This window comes from Lissotriton vulgaris, chromosome 2_1 (assembly GCF_964263255.1).
Source record: "Lissotriton vulgaris chromosome 2_1, aLisVul1.2, whole genome shotgun sequence".
Classification (NCBI taxonomy): Eukaryota; Metazoa; Chordata; class Amphibia; order Caudata; family Salamandridae; genus Lissotriton; species Lissotriton vulgaris.
Window position 1 is genome coordinate 1,278,551,340 of NC_141687.1, and position 18,729 is coordinate 1,278,570,068.

Sequence of the window (18,729 nt, forward strand, 5' to 3'; positions counted from 1 at the left end):
GTGTCTGGTGTCATCTCCACCCATCCAAGATTTTCACAGGTCTTTAAAGACCATTTGCATATTTGCATGTCTTTGTAAACTGGTTACAGAGGCTTAGTTTTTTTTGCCTGGTTCCAATACCCCCTGGGCTCCCACTGTTCCTTACATTTGTATTTTACAATTACTGTTGTACTGTGAGAATGCATTTAATGAAAAGGAATATAAAGTAGGGTTGCCAAAAGAATAATGCCTGCCTTTTTTGTTTAAAGAGCCTGGAAAGACCTCCTCTTGACACTTAATAGACTTTTAAATACAAAAGTATGTATGCATTCCGTATGTGACTTTTCTGTCTTTTTTTCTCTTTGTCAGTCATGGATCATTGAGGTAGCCCTAGAACACAATTAAAAGTGCTTTCTATTTATATTTGCTGTTCAAAGTATGCACAGATGAGTGCTGAAAATGCAGCTTTAGGTGACTGCTTAAGTTTGTACTGACTGGGCCATCAAAATAATCTGCTGGCAACCCTAACCATAGGATTGTAAGTTTATTGCAGGATCAGCACATTATTTATTTCCTCCACCTTTGATTAATTCTGCAATGGTTTAACTTAGATCTTAAACCCTATGCCACCGTCAATAACATGATGAGTTACTTCAAGTGTCTGGGAATGCACCCTGCATTTAGACAACTCGCTCCTTATACTCGCCCTTCACTTTCACGCTCACCCTGCACTCACACTGATCACCATGCACTCACACCATTCACCCACTCACCCTGCACTCACAGTGATCACTCTGCACTCGCAATGCACTTGCGCTGTTCACCCTATACCTCACCCTGCAGTCACACGAGTACCCTACTCATCCTGCACTCCTGTGACACTTCACTCACCTGTCCCCCTCACTGCTCAATATGCAACTCACTCAAACAAGCCCATCAGTAAGCAAGCATTCGCACCTAAATTCATAAATTCATACGCCACCTCACTCACCCTGCAGTCACTCCTCTTACCCTAATCTCGCACTGTTGTATCGCTCACCGTGCACTCACCTGGGCACTGTTGTCACCCACACAGTGTGCAGAGGGTTAATGTGCCTGCTACAAAGAACGTATACCATGCAGCTCACATAACTGAGTGTGAGTAAACTATGAGTAGCGCTATAAAAAAATGAAATGTTTGTCAGAAAGGTGCTATAGAGAGATGAGGTGAATTGTTGGTGAGTGGCAATGAAGGAATTCATGGAGAAGGAGGAAACGGGGGTGGGGCACTAATAAAGAATGTTGCACCGTGTGCGACCAGTGTTAGGACCAGCCCTGGCTGGGAGAGTTAGTCCCCTCCGAATTTCTGATTTAGTGACTCCCCTGCTTCTGGCTATTATTATTATTTACATTTGTAGTGCGCTACTGTTACCAAAAGATGTCCTGGGGCTAATAACCATCTGCTGCCTGTAGGGAAATGAGAAACACAGAAGGAGAAGGAGAACCAGCCAATGGGGTAACCTACAGAGCATAGAGAAAGTTTTTTATATCTTCCTAAAGGATAATAGATTTTTGGTGGAGCGAAGCAAAGGAGGATGCAAGTTCCACAACTGCGCGGCCTGCACCAAAACAGCGAGACAGACAACTCATGCCTTCTTGAAATAGGGAACAATAAGCATAATGGCACAGGCCGAGTGGAGCATACGTGTCCGGCCCGTATGCTTGGTGAGGAGAGATGAGGATGAGAGAGGACAGCAAGGGAGTGAGAGAATTCGATTGAAGAGGTCAGGGATGAGGAGAAATGTGAATTGCCGAAGAGAAGTGTGGACACGCAAGAAGTAAGTGTGAGCCAAAGGTGAGGGTTTCTGTTAGAACAAAGGGGAGATGTGAAAGTTGAATGGGGGGGACTGGAAAGGTGTAAGATACAAATAGACAAAATTTGAATGGAGAGACGAGGTGAATGAGAAGTGCTGAGGGGCACAGGTGGTGACGGGCCAGAGAGGCCATGAGATAAATGCGAGCGACTGTTAGAGATGAGGGCAGTGAAAATAGAGAATGGCAAGAGGTGATTAAAGGTGAAGTGAGAGGTTGAATGGGGAGAGTTCAGAAGTTGTAAAAAGGGGTGAAAGAAAATGGCCTGCAAAGTGAGAGAGGGATCAGGGGTTAGGAGAGGAGAGAGGGGTGGAAGAGAGAGGGTGAGAGGAAAGCTGCATGGGTAAACTGCTTAACTCTGCACAAAATCGCCAGGTTTTCAAGGGACCTCTGCTTCTCCTGGCCAGGGCCAGGTGAGCGTCTAATGTGGCAGCACGTATTCCTGCGGAGTGGAAGGCCCTTCTCAAAGGTTGACTAGAAATCTTTCTGATGTTAATTGCTGTATTTTGGTTATAAACCGGCACTGATGGGGTGAAATCTTTTCTCAGTGTTACTGTGTGTAAAAAAAGTCAAAATAAAGAAGCAATGCTATCCCAAAATACGCGGCATCAAATAACATTACTTACATTTTCGTCCGACACAATTTAGTCAAGCCTGTTGCGTAATCTGGTCCTCACCTGCCTCATAATTCTAATAGCCCTGCCTACAGGTTTAGAAGTTTTTGTCAGGAGGGGGTCCTTACGCCTCAAAATGTTGACAGGGGGTCTCTGCATCCAAAAGTTTGAAGACCTCTGGCGTAGAGTGTAGTGGGTTAGAGTGCAGTAGAGTGGTATAGAGCTGAATGGTGCAGACTAGAGTGCAGTAGCATAGAGTGCAGTGGCAAAAAGTTCAGTCATGCAGAGTAGAGTGTCAGAGTGCAGGGTCGTAGTTTGCAAGGTCATAGAGTGCAGCATCACAGAGTGTTGCAGAATAGAGCGGTGCAGAGTAAAGTGATGCAGCGTAGAGTGGTGCAGGGTAGAATGGTGCAGAGATCAGTGACATAGCATACAGTGGTAAAGAGTAGAATAGAGTGGCGTAGAGGGGAGAGATGTAGAGTGAAGTGATGTAGAGTAATGTAGCGAGGAGTGGCATAGAGTGCAGTGGCATAGAATAGAATGTTGTAGAGTATAGTGGCATAAATTGCAGTGGTGCAACATAGTTGGCATACGTCCAGTGGCATAGGGTGCATTGGTTTTGTGAAGTGGTATAGAGTGCATTAGCATTGAGTGAATTGGTTTATCGTATAGTGGCAGAGTATAGACTGCAGTGGAATGGTGCAGGTTATAGTATGGTGGTGCAGGGTAGAGCACAGTGGCATAGAGTAGAGTGATGTAGAGTAGGGTGGCACAACATTGATTGCAGTGGCGTAGAGTGGAGTTGCGCAGAGTGGCGTAGAGTGCTTTGACATAGAGTGCAGTGGCGTAAAGTAGATTATTTCCGAGTAGAGTGAAGTGGTATAAGGTACAGTGCAGTGGTGCAGGGCAACGTGGAGTGGTATAGAGAAGTGGCATAGAGTGCATTGGCGTTGAGTGCAGTGTTGTAGAGTGGATTGGTATTGAGTGGTGCAGAGTGAAGTGGCCTAGATTGGAGGGGTGTAGAGTGAAGTGTCAGAGTACAGTGGTGCACAGTAGATTAGAGAGGCACAGAGTACATTGGTGTAGAGTGCAGTAGAGAGGTGTAGAGTGGTGCAGAGTAGAGTGCAGTGGCATAGAGTAACGTGTGCAGAGTAGAGTGGCATAGAGCTCAAAAAGTGCAGTGCTGCAGCTTATAGTGTCATAGAGTGCAACAGTGTAGAGTAGAGTGGCAAAGAGTGCATTGGTGTAGAGTGCAGTGGCGGCTGGTGACTTTTGAAAGTGGCAGGTCACAAAAGATCTTTCCAACTTTCACACTCGATTGAAAGAAGTATGTAAGACAATAGTCACACAGACCCAAGACCCAAGGTCTGAATTGTGCAATCTGAAAGCCAATCCTGGCTTCTCCCTTGACCATAGTATGTTATCCTAGGCAAATCTTTTGTTTCACCAAGCTGGCTTTTATTTGGGTCACTTCTCTAGTGCTCCTCTCCACCTGTTGAACTCAACCACATGCACCCATAAACATAAGGAGCAGGTGCACACTCTCGCTCACACATGCACTCAGACACAGCCATGAAGACCAGTGCCATTAACAAATCGAACAGCCACGAGTGACGCTGCTTTGTTAACCACTTTAAATCACAGAGCAGGGTCACTCATGGCATCGCACGCTGTGCAGCCGGCAGTTGGAGGGAAGAGGGCCTGTCTTGCAGTAGAATAACCTTGGGCTTACTGGTGCACCATCAAACGGCCAGTTTGATAATGATCCAGCCATCTTGTAGAAATTGCTCCATGATAGAAAAGGATAGAAAAAAAGCAGATACTTTAAAAGACACAAAACATTCAGCAGCAAAGCACGAGCATCCACCGGTCCAAGGAACAATATACAACACCGCACGTGCAGCACGTAATCCGTACCTACAGAGTGGAGGTGACTCCTCCCAAGCCCCTGGCAGCTCCAATCAGTTTCAAATGCAAAATAATGGAAGGCTGCAACCAGTGCTATCTCTTCCTATTTTGTCTTTGCTAGCCTGCCCTTCTCCTAACCAGTGGCGGCTCCTCGAGGGTCCTGCGGGTACTGGGGCTGGGTGGGGGAGGGGAAGGGGCAGGGTAGGGGTAGTAAACTCTGGCATGCGGCCAAACCGAGTTAAGTACATAAATAAATACAATTACATTGCGTGCGCTGCAACCCAATCGGCGGTGCAGCGCGCGCAATGTAATGTGTTTTATTTATTTATTCATGTACTTAACTCAGTTCGGCCGTATGCTGGGGTCTAATACCCCCCACCTTGCCCCTCACCCGCCCCAACGCCCTGCAGCACTCCCTCGAGGAGCCGCACTGCTCCTAACTCTCTATTCTTTCAAGTACTCTGTGTAAATATGTCCAGAGACCATGGGATAATCACCCAAGGACCGGCAAAATGAATAGACCTGAAAATTAGACCACATACCTGCACCTGACGTAACTGCCCTAGATTGTATATCAAGGGCAAGAGGACCACACCCTCGTGCATTTTTTAAGCAGAGTGTTTGTTCCCAACTCTCCTCTCATCCAGTGAATGGAGGAGCCCCACCCATCATATAGACTAGCCGCCCTGAAGCTGTGGCATGGAGTGGTGCAGAGTAAAGTGACAGATTGCAATTGTGTAGGGTAGCGTAGCATGTAGTGTTGTAGTGCAGAGTATAGTGGTGTGCAGTGCAGTGGTGCAGAGCAGATTGATATAGAGTGCAGTGGCATACAGTGTATTCATTTTTAGTAAAGTGGTGAAGGGAGCATTGGTGTAGAGTGCAGTGGCATAGAGTGGAGCGGCATCAAATTAAGTAGCGTAGTGTGGAGTGGCATAAAGTGCCGTAGATTACAGTGGCATAGAGTAGAATGCTTCAGAGTAGAGTGAAGTGGCATAGAGTTGAGTGGTATAAAGTACAATGCTGTGGAGGGCAGTGGTGCAGAGTAGATTAGTGACTTAGAGTGTATTGGCATAGAGTAAAGTGGCGTAGAGTGGATCAATGCAGAGTAGAGTGGCGAAGAGTTCTGTGGTGGAGAGATCAGTGTTGCAGAGTAGAGTGAAGTAGAGTGAAGTGGCATATAGTGGAGTTGTGCAAAGTAGAGTGGAGTGGTACAGGGTAAAGTGCAGTGGCATACAAGTGGAGTGAAATAGAGTAGAGTGCTGTAGAGCACATTGGCATAGAGTAGATTGGCATAGTGGCATGGAGTGCAGTGGCATAGAGTGGCATAGAGTGCAGTGAATTAGAGTGCAGTACAGTGCAGTAAAGTGTATTGGTGTAGAGCGCAGCGGTGTAGAGTGCACTGGCATGGTATGGCGTGGCGTGGTGTAGTGTGGAGTGGTGCAGAGTGCAATGGTGTTGAGTAGACTGCAGGGGCAGAGTTGATTGTTTCGAATTAGAGTGAAGTGGCTTCGAGTGCATTGGAATCGAGTGCTGTGGAGTGCAGTGGTATAGAGTAGACAAGATTTGCTTAAAGTGGATTGGCATAGAATGCAGTGGCGTAGAGTACAGTCGCTTAGAGTTCGGAGGTGTAGAGTTCAGTGGCATAGAGTAGCATAAAGTAGAGTGGAAGAGAGTGCAGTGATGCAGAGTATACTGTCGTAGAGTGCAGTGGTGTACAGTAGAGTGGCCTGGAGTGCATTGGCTTTGGGTGCAGTGGTGCAGAGTAGAGTGGAGTGGTGTATAGTACAGTGACGCAGAGTGGAGTGGTGTAGAGAGCAGTGGTGCAGGTACAATGGTGCAGAGTAGAATAGAGCGGTGTAGAGTGCAGTGGTGTAGAACAATGATTCCCAAACTTTTGACTCCTGAGGACCCCAACTGAATCACTACTGGAAGCCGGGGACCCCCAAGCAATTTGTACAATTAAAATTTCTTTTTAAAAACGCCTTTTGAAGCAGAGGCAATTTCAAGAGGGAGACAGCCTGAATTGGGTCTATTAGCATGGACATGTATGCATACAGCAGTGTATTATTTAGTGGTACAAGTCTCCTGCTCTCAGCCATAGCAGCACCTCTACATTCTTATCCCAAAGCCTTGGAGTGGTGACCCTTCCTTACAGCAACAGGTTGAATGGTTGTGAATTATTAGCATTTTTACCTATTCACAGTTTAAGAAGGTCTAAAATATTATACACTTATGAAGCATTTTATAATAAAGACATGCCCCAAGGAGCAACGAATATTGTAAATTCTAACAAGATAGTGCACAAAGCGATGAGTCCAGTGTACAGAGAAAATTCAAGGTCTATATTAGGAGTTCATCATGGAAGTGCAAAAGATGGCAGGAAGGTATCTGCACAGGAGGCATATTGTTTCATCAAGATCATGGAACAATGCTATGCCAATTACCATAAACCCTGTAAGACATAATCTTTAGTTACAGACAGCAGAACAACATTTTACCACCAAGGGTTGAGCAGTGCAGTTAAGGCATATTTCAGAGAGGCCTCGCGTGGCACCAGACATGACCCTCTCCTGTTAGGAGGCCCACTGTCCTGTCCCTTGCCAAAAACAAACTGCAAAGGCTACACAGAATAGGAGCTTGATATGTCTGAATATGAAAGCTTGACAGTACACATAATTCACCCAAGGGCTTGTGGAAAGTGAGCAATCAGACAGCAGCACAAAAATCCTACTGCTGATCCTGGCTGCATCTATTTTTACCTAGCTGCCAAGTAACGGTAATCTATACACATGTGCCTTTAAACGCTTTATTGCTTTTATTGTATTGCCTGTATTTTCATTTTTGTGTCTGTGACTGCTGTTGTCTGTCTTCCCCTGCTGCCTGTACGTGGTCCGTGCCCCTTTTTCTTCCCTCTGTTCCCCTCGCTGTCCCCGTGCTCTCTCTGCCTGGTCTTTCATTCTGTACCCCTCGCTGCCCCGTGTCTCTGCCCGGTTTTGCCTTCTGTTGCCCTCGCTGCCCCCGTGCCTCTCTCCCCGTTCTGCCTTCTGTTCTTAGCTGCCCCTATATTTCTGTATTCTGTATTTTGCCTCTGTGCCTCTCGTTTTTTGTACCCGTTTGCCCTCTGTGCCACTCGTTTTCCCCTCGTTTTTGTGCGCCCTTTGCCTTCTGTTCCACTTGTTTTTCCCTCGTTTTTTGTGCCTTTCTGCCCTCTGTTCCACTCGTTTTTTGTGCCTTTCAGCCCTCTGTTCCACTTGTTTTTTTGTGCCTTTCTGCCCTCTGTTCCACTCATTTTCCCCTCGTTTTTTGCATCCTTCTGCCCTCTGCTCCACTCATTTTTTTGTGCCCTTCTGCCCTCTGTTCCACTCATTTTTTGTGCCTTTCTGCCCTTTGTTCCACTCGTTTTTTGTGCCTTTCTGCCCTCTGTTCCACTCGTTTTTTGTGCCTTTCTGCCCTCTGTTCCACTCGTTTTTCCCTCGTTTTTGTGCCCTTCTGCCCTCTGTTCCACTCGTTTTTTGTGCCTTGCTGCCCTCTGTTCCACAAATTCTTCCCTCATTTTTTATGCCCTTCTGCCCTCTGTTCCACTCGTTTTTTGTGCCTTTCTGCCCTCTGTTCCACTCGTTTTTGTTCCTTTCTGCCCTATCTTCCACTCGTTTTTCCCTGTTTTTTTGTGCCCTTCTACCCTCTGTTCTACTCGTTTTTTGTGCCCTTCTGCCCTCTGTTCCACTCATTTTTTGTGCCTTTCTGCCCTCTGTTCCACTCGTTTTTCCCTCATTTTTTGTGCCATTCTACTCTCTGTTCCGCTCGTCTTTTTGTGCCCTTCTGCCTTCAGTGCCACTAGTTTTTTCCTTGTTTTTGTGCCCCTTTTGCCTTCTGTTCCACTCGTTTCCCCAGCCGTTGTGCCCCCTCGCCGGCCCTGCACCCCTGACTGCCCACTGCCCATTCACTACCCCCGCCTCCCGATTGTATTGTTGTGGTATCGCCACCCCGGCGCCAACATTCACAGCTCTTGTGTGTTGTGAGGACGCATGGGCGTTTCATTTTTCACTACGACAACAGGCACTAGAGTCCTGCGGACCCCCTGGGAATGTCTCACGAACCCCTGGGGGTCCGCCGACCACAGTTTGGGAAACGCTGGTGTAGAGTATAGTGGAGAAAAGTATATTGGAGTAGAGTGTGTAGAGTGATTTGGTGCAGAGTAGATTGGCGTAGAGTGCATTGGTTTTGAGTAAAGTGATGTAAAGTGCATTGGCGTAGAGTGCAGTGGCATAGAGTGTGGTGTTGCAGAGTTGGGTGGCATAGAGTGGAGTGGTGTCGAGTGCAGTTTTGAAGAGTGCAGTGGAGCTAGATAGAGTAGTGTGGGATAGAGTGAACTGCATAGAGTAGAGTGGAGTGGTGTAGAGTAGAGATGCATAGAATGGAGTGGTGCAGAGATGAGTGCAGTGACACAGTGTAGAATGGAGTGGAGTAGCATAGTGTGGAGTGGTGCAGAGTAGAGTGCAGTGGTGTGAAGTGGTGCAGAGTAGAGTGGAGTGGGGTAAAGTGGAGTATGCATGGTATGGTAGCATAGTGCCATTACAGACAACACATCTTCAATTGAAATGACCATTACATTTGCACAGACATACAGTTTTGCTGATAAAAGTATACAGCGCACAAACAATGTGTGGAAATGTCATCACCCAATGAATTTATTTGATCGTCACCACAGTTCATTTAACAACATTTAAATGTTATTGTGTGTTAAAAAAATAGCATCTACATAGCCTTCCTTGAGAAGACCCCCACTAACCAGCTTAATTGTCACATAAATACTCTCACTTTAAAGTACGACAAAGAAAAAAAAACGCCAAGCTGCCTAGAGGACACAGCCTGACATTTGGTCACTGTCTTTGCATGCAAAGCAAATATGACAAGATAGGAACAAAATTTAAAGGCCTGTTTACAGAAAGCAAGTTTGTGGAAGAATACAGTAAACAAGGTTTGGGCAACGGGAGCTAGACAGCTTAAAGCAAATAAAGTCAACAAATAGAAAGCCAGAAAATGTGAGTTACAAACCCCAAAGCTAATGGTAAGCAACAGGCAGAGTGCATTCCTAGGTCAACTTTCTGAACGTCCCCAAGATTTCTTTAGCAAACCTGACAGCTGCGCTGCCTGATAGGCTGCAACCTAAAAAGCAGAACGTACTTCAAGACAGGATGAAGGTTCCTTGGCAAATCTCTTTATGGACCCAAGAACTCTTAACAGTGCAGCAGGTCAGGTTTGCGGTGAATTAATGGAGCTATGTATTGGCCCCAGGGCTTGCGTAGGAGAGGGTGCTGCAGGTCAGCCCTGAAGTGCATATGTTTAGCTCTATGTGTTTTCCAGGACAGGGTTAGTGCAGGGTCTCTCAGGGCAGGTTACAGGGGCTTTAATAGATCTGTCTGTGTCCACCAGGTCTAGCCTTTTAGAGGGTGATGCAGGTCAGCACTGATGTGCATTAGTAAAGCAGAGTCTGTTTTCTGATATTGGGACAGGAGAGTGTGCTGCAGGTCAGCAGTGAGGTGTATTAGAAAAACTAAGAGTGTGTTTCAGGAGTAGGTTAGTGCTGTTTTTCTCAGGTCATTTAAATGCACATTGGCATGTGTGCGTGTTTGTGTCTTAGTAATGGATTAGTGCAGTGTTCCAGGCCAGATTTGGAGTGAATTTGTAGAGATCTGCATTGACCTCAGACTGCCATAGCAGAGTGTGCCAGTTCCATAACCAAAATGGCAGATCTTTGAAAATATGTTGTATGGCAGTCAAGGTTTGAGGCTGCTTATGTTTGACATTTCTAAGCTTTAAGGTTGGCTATGTGTAACATTTACATCCCTTATTTCTGAGACTTTGATTGACACGTGGAAGAGGTGTGGTGCAGCGGCCAGGGCATCTGACTCCAGAGTACAGTGGCTCACGGTTCAGCTCAGCACCATGTGACTCTGGGCAATAGCTCGCTTAAGCTTCCCGACAGCCCCCAGTGCCTTGACGCCCTCGGGCAATTGTTCGCGCTTTACAAATACTGGATTTTCCTTTACACGTGGTCATGAGGAAGAAAAATATATCTGTGATTAATATCTCTCCCAGTTGGTCTACTAAAGACATTCAGCAACGCTTAGCTAAAGAACACAATTGACAGTGTTAGGATGGAGCAGAATATCTCTTAATTCTGGACAGCCAATCTGTGTAGCCTGTCACAGCTAGATGCAGGTGATGGGCACACAGGCAAGTGTGAACTACAGGGCTGTCATAATTACTGCAGCTACCTCTGTGGTCTTAACTGCTCATGCCAGTCTGACTGCAAGAGTTATACTGATGGAGATGGCAGAGGCAGCTCAGAACAGCAGAGACTGCCAGCCTGACTAATGGCAACGAAAGAGGGTAACCTCGCAAGTTCACAAGGCTGCCATCAGTGCAGCTGCCCCCGTACTCTTGGTGACTGTATGTGAGTATGAATCGGACTAATATAGCACACTGAAGGAGGACAGTGCTGGGTAAACTTTCCAAGCCACATTCATGACATCCTATGATCTAAAAGAAACAGTGACACATCCTCTCTTCCCTTCCACTAGAATCTCTTGAGCTGCTAAGCTGGCATATTGATCCAGTCCTGTTTCTTTGCTTCGAGGCCTAGTTCTTTATAGGTCAGTAATGGTAATAGACCTAAACCACGAGTATCAGGATAAGGATGAGCCGATCACTCCCTCCACAATGCAACCTTAAAGCTAGGCCTATCTTAGAAAGTGAGAACAAAACATTTTTTTAACCCTAAAGACTAGGGGCCTCATTTATGAGGTTTTGCCGTAGGGAAGCGCCGCGCTTCCCTACAGCAAAAGAAAAGGACAGGAATGCGCCGTATCTATAAGATATGGCGCATTCCTGTCCTTTTTCCCTGCGCCGGCGCACAATGAGCTGTCTGCGCCAACGCAGGCACCTTTGCACCATGGTGCAAGGGTGCCTGCATTGTGGGGATGATTATTTTTGTACAGGAAGGGAAACCGTTCTGTGCAAAAATAATCACAAGAGGCTTTTCCTCTTTCTATGTGTGCTGCAGAATGCAGCACACATAAAAAAGGAAAAACGAGGAGAAATAAAGATATTTCTCCCCGTTGCAGGGAACGCCTCCAGCAACACCCATTGCCCGCCCCTTTAACGCAGAACACTGCGTTAAAGAGACTGATATTTATTAGGCCAAAAAAAGTGGCTTAGTGCTGCCTGATAAATATCACGCAGGCTTCTGCACCACGGAACGTCACAAAAAGTGACGTTCCGATGGCGCAAGCGGCCTCCTAAATGAGGCTTTAAGTTTTGCCATATTTAAATGATAACTACTAATGAGCACTGGGTATGGGCTCCCAGACAGTAAGGCCAAACCCTGCCTTAAATTGTATCACAAAAACAAATGCCAATACTGCCAGTTGGTTCAAAAATCCAATTCAATGCATATGACTTGAACACTATGCACAAGAGATTCTAATCATGGAGTCAATCACTTCACTTTTGCATTTTATTTTGCACTTTTGTTTTTTCAATTATTTTTTCATTGTTTCATCACAACTTTTTGGTGAAGCACATATACAAAATCAAACATAGAAATACTGTTCTCCTTACATATCTTTCATACTCATTCACACTGGGAAACATTACACACCAACATTACATACAAATTTACAAAACACTCATAGACACTAACAGTCTAAAACGATATACACTTTCTACAGTTTATGTACGTTGTTTAGATAAGAAACCATAGAACCTCATTAGTACATATAGCTCCCTATAGTCAAAGGTTTATTCAATTTTCGTATGGTTTCGACATGACACCCGTTATGGGAAGGTCTACGCGTTTCAAACTCATCAAGTGTAGAGTTCTCGTCAGGACCATAGACTGTAAATGACAAAAACAAGGGGACCTCTATTAGTAAGGTGTGATCAATTTCTTTAAGCTGCTTTTGGTTCAACACCCACTTCTCCACATCTTACCTCTCTAAATGTCAATGCGATGTGCCTCAAAAATTCATCATCGTTCACGGAGCGGGACCACCTAGGTAACAAATATGCATGCTAGTTAAGTATATCTACTTCACAGAACTCTCAATCAGGCATACTTGTGGGCTGACTTACTTACAGATGTTTGCCTTTCTCTTGTGAATCTGGGGAAAGAATGACGGGAAGTGTATTAGGGACCTGTTAAAATTGGGTAGGTTCAGCACGTTGTGTGGTTGGAGCGGTTGCCGATTCTTACCGATGGAGTCTGTTTCGAGCGTTGTATCGTGGTTTCTATTCAGCTTGCTGTTCAGTTAGCAGCTCGAGTGGCAGCGCGTCTGGGAATGCCGAGAGGAAATATATCAAGTTATTTTACCAAGTTGGCACAAACGTTCGTTACAGTGAATGCCACCACCACGGTAATTCGTATCTATCAATAACGGCGTGTTCAGGCTCGGTCCCGTCTCGCTGTCAAGGACGCTTTGCTCCGTGGAGTTTGTGGATTCCTAGTTGTGAAGTCACCTGACTTCGTCATGGATCGCGGGCGCCATCTTTGACTAGTTCTTGTGATATAATGTTCTATGCGGCGTGTATGCATAGTTAGTTGTGTTTATCATTACTGTGTATCACTATATGGTAAACTTGAGTCCAGGGTGGTCACGCTGATGGTTTCGAGTGAATTGGCACATGATTGGTCATTTATTATGTTTATTCATATTCGGGGGCCATCTTGGATAGGGGACCTGTTTATGGGTCTTGCATTCATTGCTGACAGCACTTCTGGGTTTATAGCTTCAACATTTCGGAAAGTTCGTTTAAACCATTTGTGGCTGTGTTAAACCGTACAATCATTGTGGCTTCTTTTTTCGACAGTTTTGAGTCTAAATCCCCTCCTCTTGGGTCTTGTTCCACTTTAGTAATCACTGTCCATCGAAAATCATTGTCTCCGTGATTTTGCAGTTGCCAATGGTTGACCAGCGGGGCATTCTGTACCTTCCGCTTTATTCTTGATTTGTGTTGCTGAATCCTCAAACGGATCTCTTGATTGGTTTTTCCAATATATAAGAGATTGCATGGACACCGGATTCCATAGATCACATATCGTGTTTTACAATTTGTAAACATATCATGTCTCCATATTATTCCATTGTACTCAAATGTTGATCCTTCTTCTGTAGACTCGCAACAATTACATCCTCCGCATTTATGGTGTCCCATAACTGGGGGTAAACCCACCATACTCCTTAAATTTGCATGTGGTTTTGTTGGTAATGCGGCTCTCACCAATTTGTTGGCCAAACTCGATTCCTTTTTGAAGGCAAAAAGTGGGGGTTTATTTAGTTCTTCGCTCAAATTTTTCACTAAATGCCAGTTATTATTCACCGCTTTTTTTAGCATATTGGAATTGGGACAATATGTGGTGACCAGGACTAGACGGTGCAATTTCTTTTTCACTTTTTTCTCCAACAGAAGATGAATTAAAACGTTTTAACCAGTGGCTCAATGACAGAACACAAGAGATCAAATTCAGTCTTACGTATTCAAAAAACAAAATCCCATTCTTGGATGTAGAGGTATACCCTTCGGACGAAGGTGATTTGATGACAACCCTATACAAAAAAGAAACTGACCGAAATAGACTATTACACTTCACAAGTAACCATCCTCGAAGTTTAAAAGAGAACTTGCCATATGGGCAATATCTGAGGATCCGGAGAAATTGCCAAGATAAGCAAGAATATGAAAAACATGCAGAAAAACTCACTAACAACCTCATTGACCGCGGATACCCCAAAAAACTGTTACTCCGTTCAAAAAAACGGGCATGGTGGACTCCACGAGAACATCTGTTGGAGAAAAAAGTGAAAAAGAAATTGAATCGTATAGTCCTGGTCACCACATATTGTCCCAATTCCAATATGCTAAAAAAAGGTGAATAATAACTGGCATTTAGTGAAAAATTTGAGCGAAGAACTAAATAAACCCCCACTTTTTGCCTTAAAAAAGGAATCGAGTTTGGACAACAAATTGGTGAGAGCCGCATTACCAACAAAACCACATGCAAATTTAAGGAGTATGATGGGTTTACCCCCAGTTATGGGACACCATAAATGCGGAGGATGTAATTGTTGCGAGTCTACAGAAGAAGGATCAACATTTGAGTACAATGGAATAATATGGAGACACGATATGTTTACAAATTGTAAAACACGATATGTGATCTATGGAATCCGGTGTCCATGCAATCTCTTATATATTGGAAAAACCAATCAAGAGATCCGTTTGAGGATTCAGCAACACAAATCAAGAATAAAGCGGAAGGTACAGAATGCCCCGCTGGTCAACCATTGGCAACTGCAAAATCATGGAGACAAGGATTTTCGATGGACAATGATTACTAAAGTGGAACAAGACCCAAGAGGAGGGGATTTAGACTCAAAACTGTCGAAAAAAGAAGCCAAAATGATTGTACGGTTTAACACAGCCACAAATGGTTTAAACGAACATTCCGAAATGTTCAAGCTATAAACCCAGAAGTGCTGTCAGCAATGAATGCAAGACTCATAAACAGGTCCCCTATCCAAGATGGCCCCCGAATATGAATATACATAATAAATGACCAATCATGTGCCAATTCACTCGAAACCATCAGCGTGACCACCCTGGACTCAAGTTTACCATATAGTGATACACAGTAATGATAAACACAACTAACTATGCATACACGCCGCATAGAACATTATATCACAAGAACTAGTCAAAGATGGCGCCCGCGATCCATGACAAAGTCAGGTGACTTCACAACTAGGAATCAACAAACTCCACGGAGCAAGGCGTCCTTGACAGCGAGACGGGACGAGCCTGAACACGCCGTTATTGATAGATACGAATTACCGTGGTGGTGGCATTCACTGTAACGAACGTTTGTGCCAACTTGGTAAAATAACTTGATATATTTCCTCTCGGCATTCCCAGACGCGCTGCCACTCGAGCTGCTAACTGAACAGCAACCTGAATAGAAACCACAATACAACGCTCGAAACAGACTCCATCGGTAAGAATCGGCAACCGCTCCAACCACACAACGTGCTGAACCTACCCAATTTTAACAGGTCCCTAATACACTTCCCGTCATTCTTTCCCCAGATTCACAAGAGAAAGGCAAACATCTGTAAGTAAGTCAGCCCACAAGTATGCCTGATCGAGAGTTCTGTGAAGTAGATATACTTAACTAGCATGCATATTTGTTACCTAGGTGGTCCCGCTCCGTGAATGATGATGAATTTTTGAGGCACATCGCATTGACATTTAGAGAGGTAAGATGTGGAGAAGTGGGTGTTGAACCAAAAGCAGCTTAAAGAAATTGATCACACCTTACTAATAGAGGTCCCCTTGTTTTTGTCATTTACAGTCTATGGTCCTGACGAGAACTCTACACTTGATGAGTTCGAAACGCGTAGACCTTCCCATAACGTGTGTCACGTCGAAACCATAAGAAAATTGAATAAACCTTTGACTATAGGGAGCTATATGTACTAATGAGGTTCTATGGTTTCTTATCTAAACAATGTACATAAACTGTAGAAAGTGTATATCGTTTTAGACTGTTAGTGTCTATGAGTGTTTTGTAAATTTGTATGTAATGTTGGTGTGTAATGTTTCCCAGTGTGAATGAGTATGAAAGATATGTAAGGAGAACAGTATTTCTATGTTTGATTTTGTATATGTGCTTCACCAAAAAGTTGTGATGAAACAATGAAAAAATAATTGAAAAAACAAAAGTGCAAAATAAAATGCAAAAGTGAAGTGATTGACTCCATCATTAGGATCTCTTGTGCATAGTTTTCAAGTCATATGCATTGAATTGGATTTTTGAACCAACTGGCAGTATTGGCATAATTAAATGATAAACATGAAAAAAAATTACATGGTCTACCATTTCACTTGAGATTCAGGATACACAAACGTGATTCCTGCATTTATTCTTTAAAAAAAAGAGACACTTAGATACTGCCTATGGTTTTCCACATAAAGATGCACAGATTGGGTGGTTGGATGACCTCAAAATGGTGCTTAGACAGATGGTACAAGTGCCATGTCGAAGTGGAGAGAGATGTGAGTCTGATAGATATATTGCAGAAATATGTGGTGGTGTGTCTTGCAAGTATCCAAACAAAAATCACTTTTGGATCAAAACGGGAACTCTCTGAGTCAGAGGACACAGGGAATAATTGTAGTAGTACTAGAGGAATGTTGCAATATTGCATGTCACTAGCCCCCAATATTAGATGTAAACACAGTTAGAACTCGTACCAATGTCCTATGCAGCGGCAGCGACCTGGCCAGATAGGCCATTTTCCTTTAATGCATTTCAATGTGGGAGATGTATGAGTCTTATAGATATTTTGCAGAGAAATATGGCGTTGTTTCATGCAAACATCCATACAAAATTACTTTTAGAGCAAAGCAGGAAATCTCGTAGTCATAGGGATTATTTGTCGTATTATTAGTATTACTAGTGAGTTGTCACAATATTGAAAACACATGTCACTATCCTGGTGTTACGCGCAGTATGGAATAAAAGGTTAATCAGAACAGGGAGCCATTACTGGTTAGCAGGGAGCTGCATCCAACTTCAAGACGCAGAACAGAATGGTTCGACTTCACCAGTCTTTCATTATCCCCACACTGCAATATGGGTTGATTTGGGCAGAAACCATGGTCCAACGGGTTAGTTCTGAGTTTGTTTTTCTCTGTGCCGGATATGTGTCGTCATTGCCCTGGCACTGCTTTGAGCACAGAGGATTGATGCTATCGGTGTAAGGTTGGGGCTGTCTTCCCAACTGTGTAACTGTTTAGGAAACGGACTGAAGTATAGCTTCATGAGTTAAACAAGCATAACCGTTGGGCATGTCAAATCAGGCTCCAGTGCCCTCAAGGTTGGTAGACAGGGAGACCACAAATAATTTTAAAAAGGGAAATGGAGGGGAAATCGCTGCATTGGATAGTAATACTGGTGAAGCCATGTTGTCTGTTGTAAGACTGCCCCCTATTGGCATCCTACTTGGGGCTGGGAAGTAATAGTTGAATCAGTACTTGGCATTCGCAGGGTCAAGTCCCACCAATTTTCCGCTACTGGGAGCAAGTGCTATAATCTCCCACAACTGTGAGCAAGTGCACTAGGGCGGCCCATTGTTTTTACAGTACTATGGTAAATAATATGGGTGATAGATAAGGTAGGCTCCATGGAACTGAAGGCTAAGCTGTTAAAGGCAGCGGTCATGCTGGCATTCGTTGGGGTAGGGAGGGTCAGTGAGGCACTCACCTATAATTACCAAGTAAGAAGTCAGCCGTACAGTGGAGAAGAATAAACAAAGTATTTTATTAGGCCACAAACTCCCATATGAGAGGGCCCTGTCCGACATCACCCCTAAGAGTGCGCAGAGAGGACTGACTCATCTCATCACAGCAATACATTATAACATGGTACAGCAAAGTAGAACACGCCCATACTGGAAAAGTACTGGACCCCAGATAGGGTGAACAATGGCCTCACACAAGAGGCATCTGCACCTGCAATAGCAACATTTCGTTATCTCTGCCCAAGGCCGCGGAGCCGGGCCTCAGAATCTCCAGCACATGAGAACATTACTGATTAGGTTTTTGTTATTAGTTTCGGCCACAGTTAGCTAAGAAACGAAAACTGCTGCGTTCAGGGTTTTTCCTATTCCTACGGGAGGGGGGAATGAGCGAGTGCGACTCGCACGCAGAGAGAAGCACCCAAAATGGTGGCACACAAGCTAAGCTAAGAAAACGGAATAACATCACACACATAAATGAATAATGAGATGGAGAATACAAACGTAAATGCATAAATGAATACATCATTAGTTAGACACATTATGCTAACTCATAAATGTAAATGTAAGTGGGCGGAGCATCGGAAAATTAAACCTATCAGACCCTCCTTTTAGCATTATGTGGCTAACATGAGCGTCGCCTTTATTAGCCAAAAGATAAGGTCTTTACACATCATGCTAGTGACGGGGGAAACATATCAATCAAAAACATCATCATCAATAAGCATCAACCAGTGAATATCATGGAGCTCCATGTCATTAGAAACAGGATACTGGTGGGTCGGTGTTTTAGGAGATTGCAAATTACTGGCACACATGGAGCAACAAGGGGGAAGGCAATAAACACATAGGCAACAAGTCAGCAATATACCCACTATTCCTACAACACCCATCAGAATCTTCCAGCCCCAAGAGGAGAAAACACCCCACAGCCATTTCTGTAGTGACCAAGTACCAGTGTTCTGATGGAGTTCAGTCGCTAATCTATGAAGTTTCGTACCGCTAAGTTAACAGTGGGG

The 18,729-nt window shown here is 44.4% G+C and overlaps 1 protein-coding gene across 2 annotated transcripts in view; it reads left to right on the forward strand.

Annotated features, from left to right (window-relative positions):
* Positions 1 to 18,729, forward strand: part of SCN4B (sodium voltage-gated channel beta subunit 4) — a 413,320-nt gene that overhangs the window by 271,442 nt on the left and 123,149 nt on the right. The window lies entirely within an intron of this gene.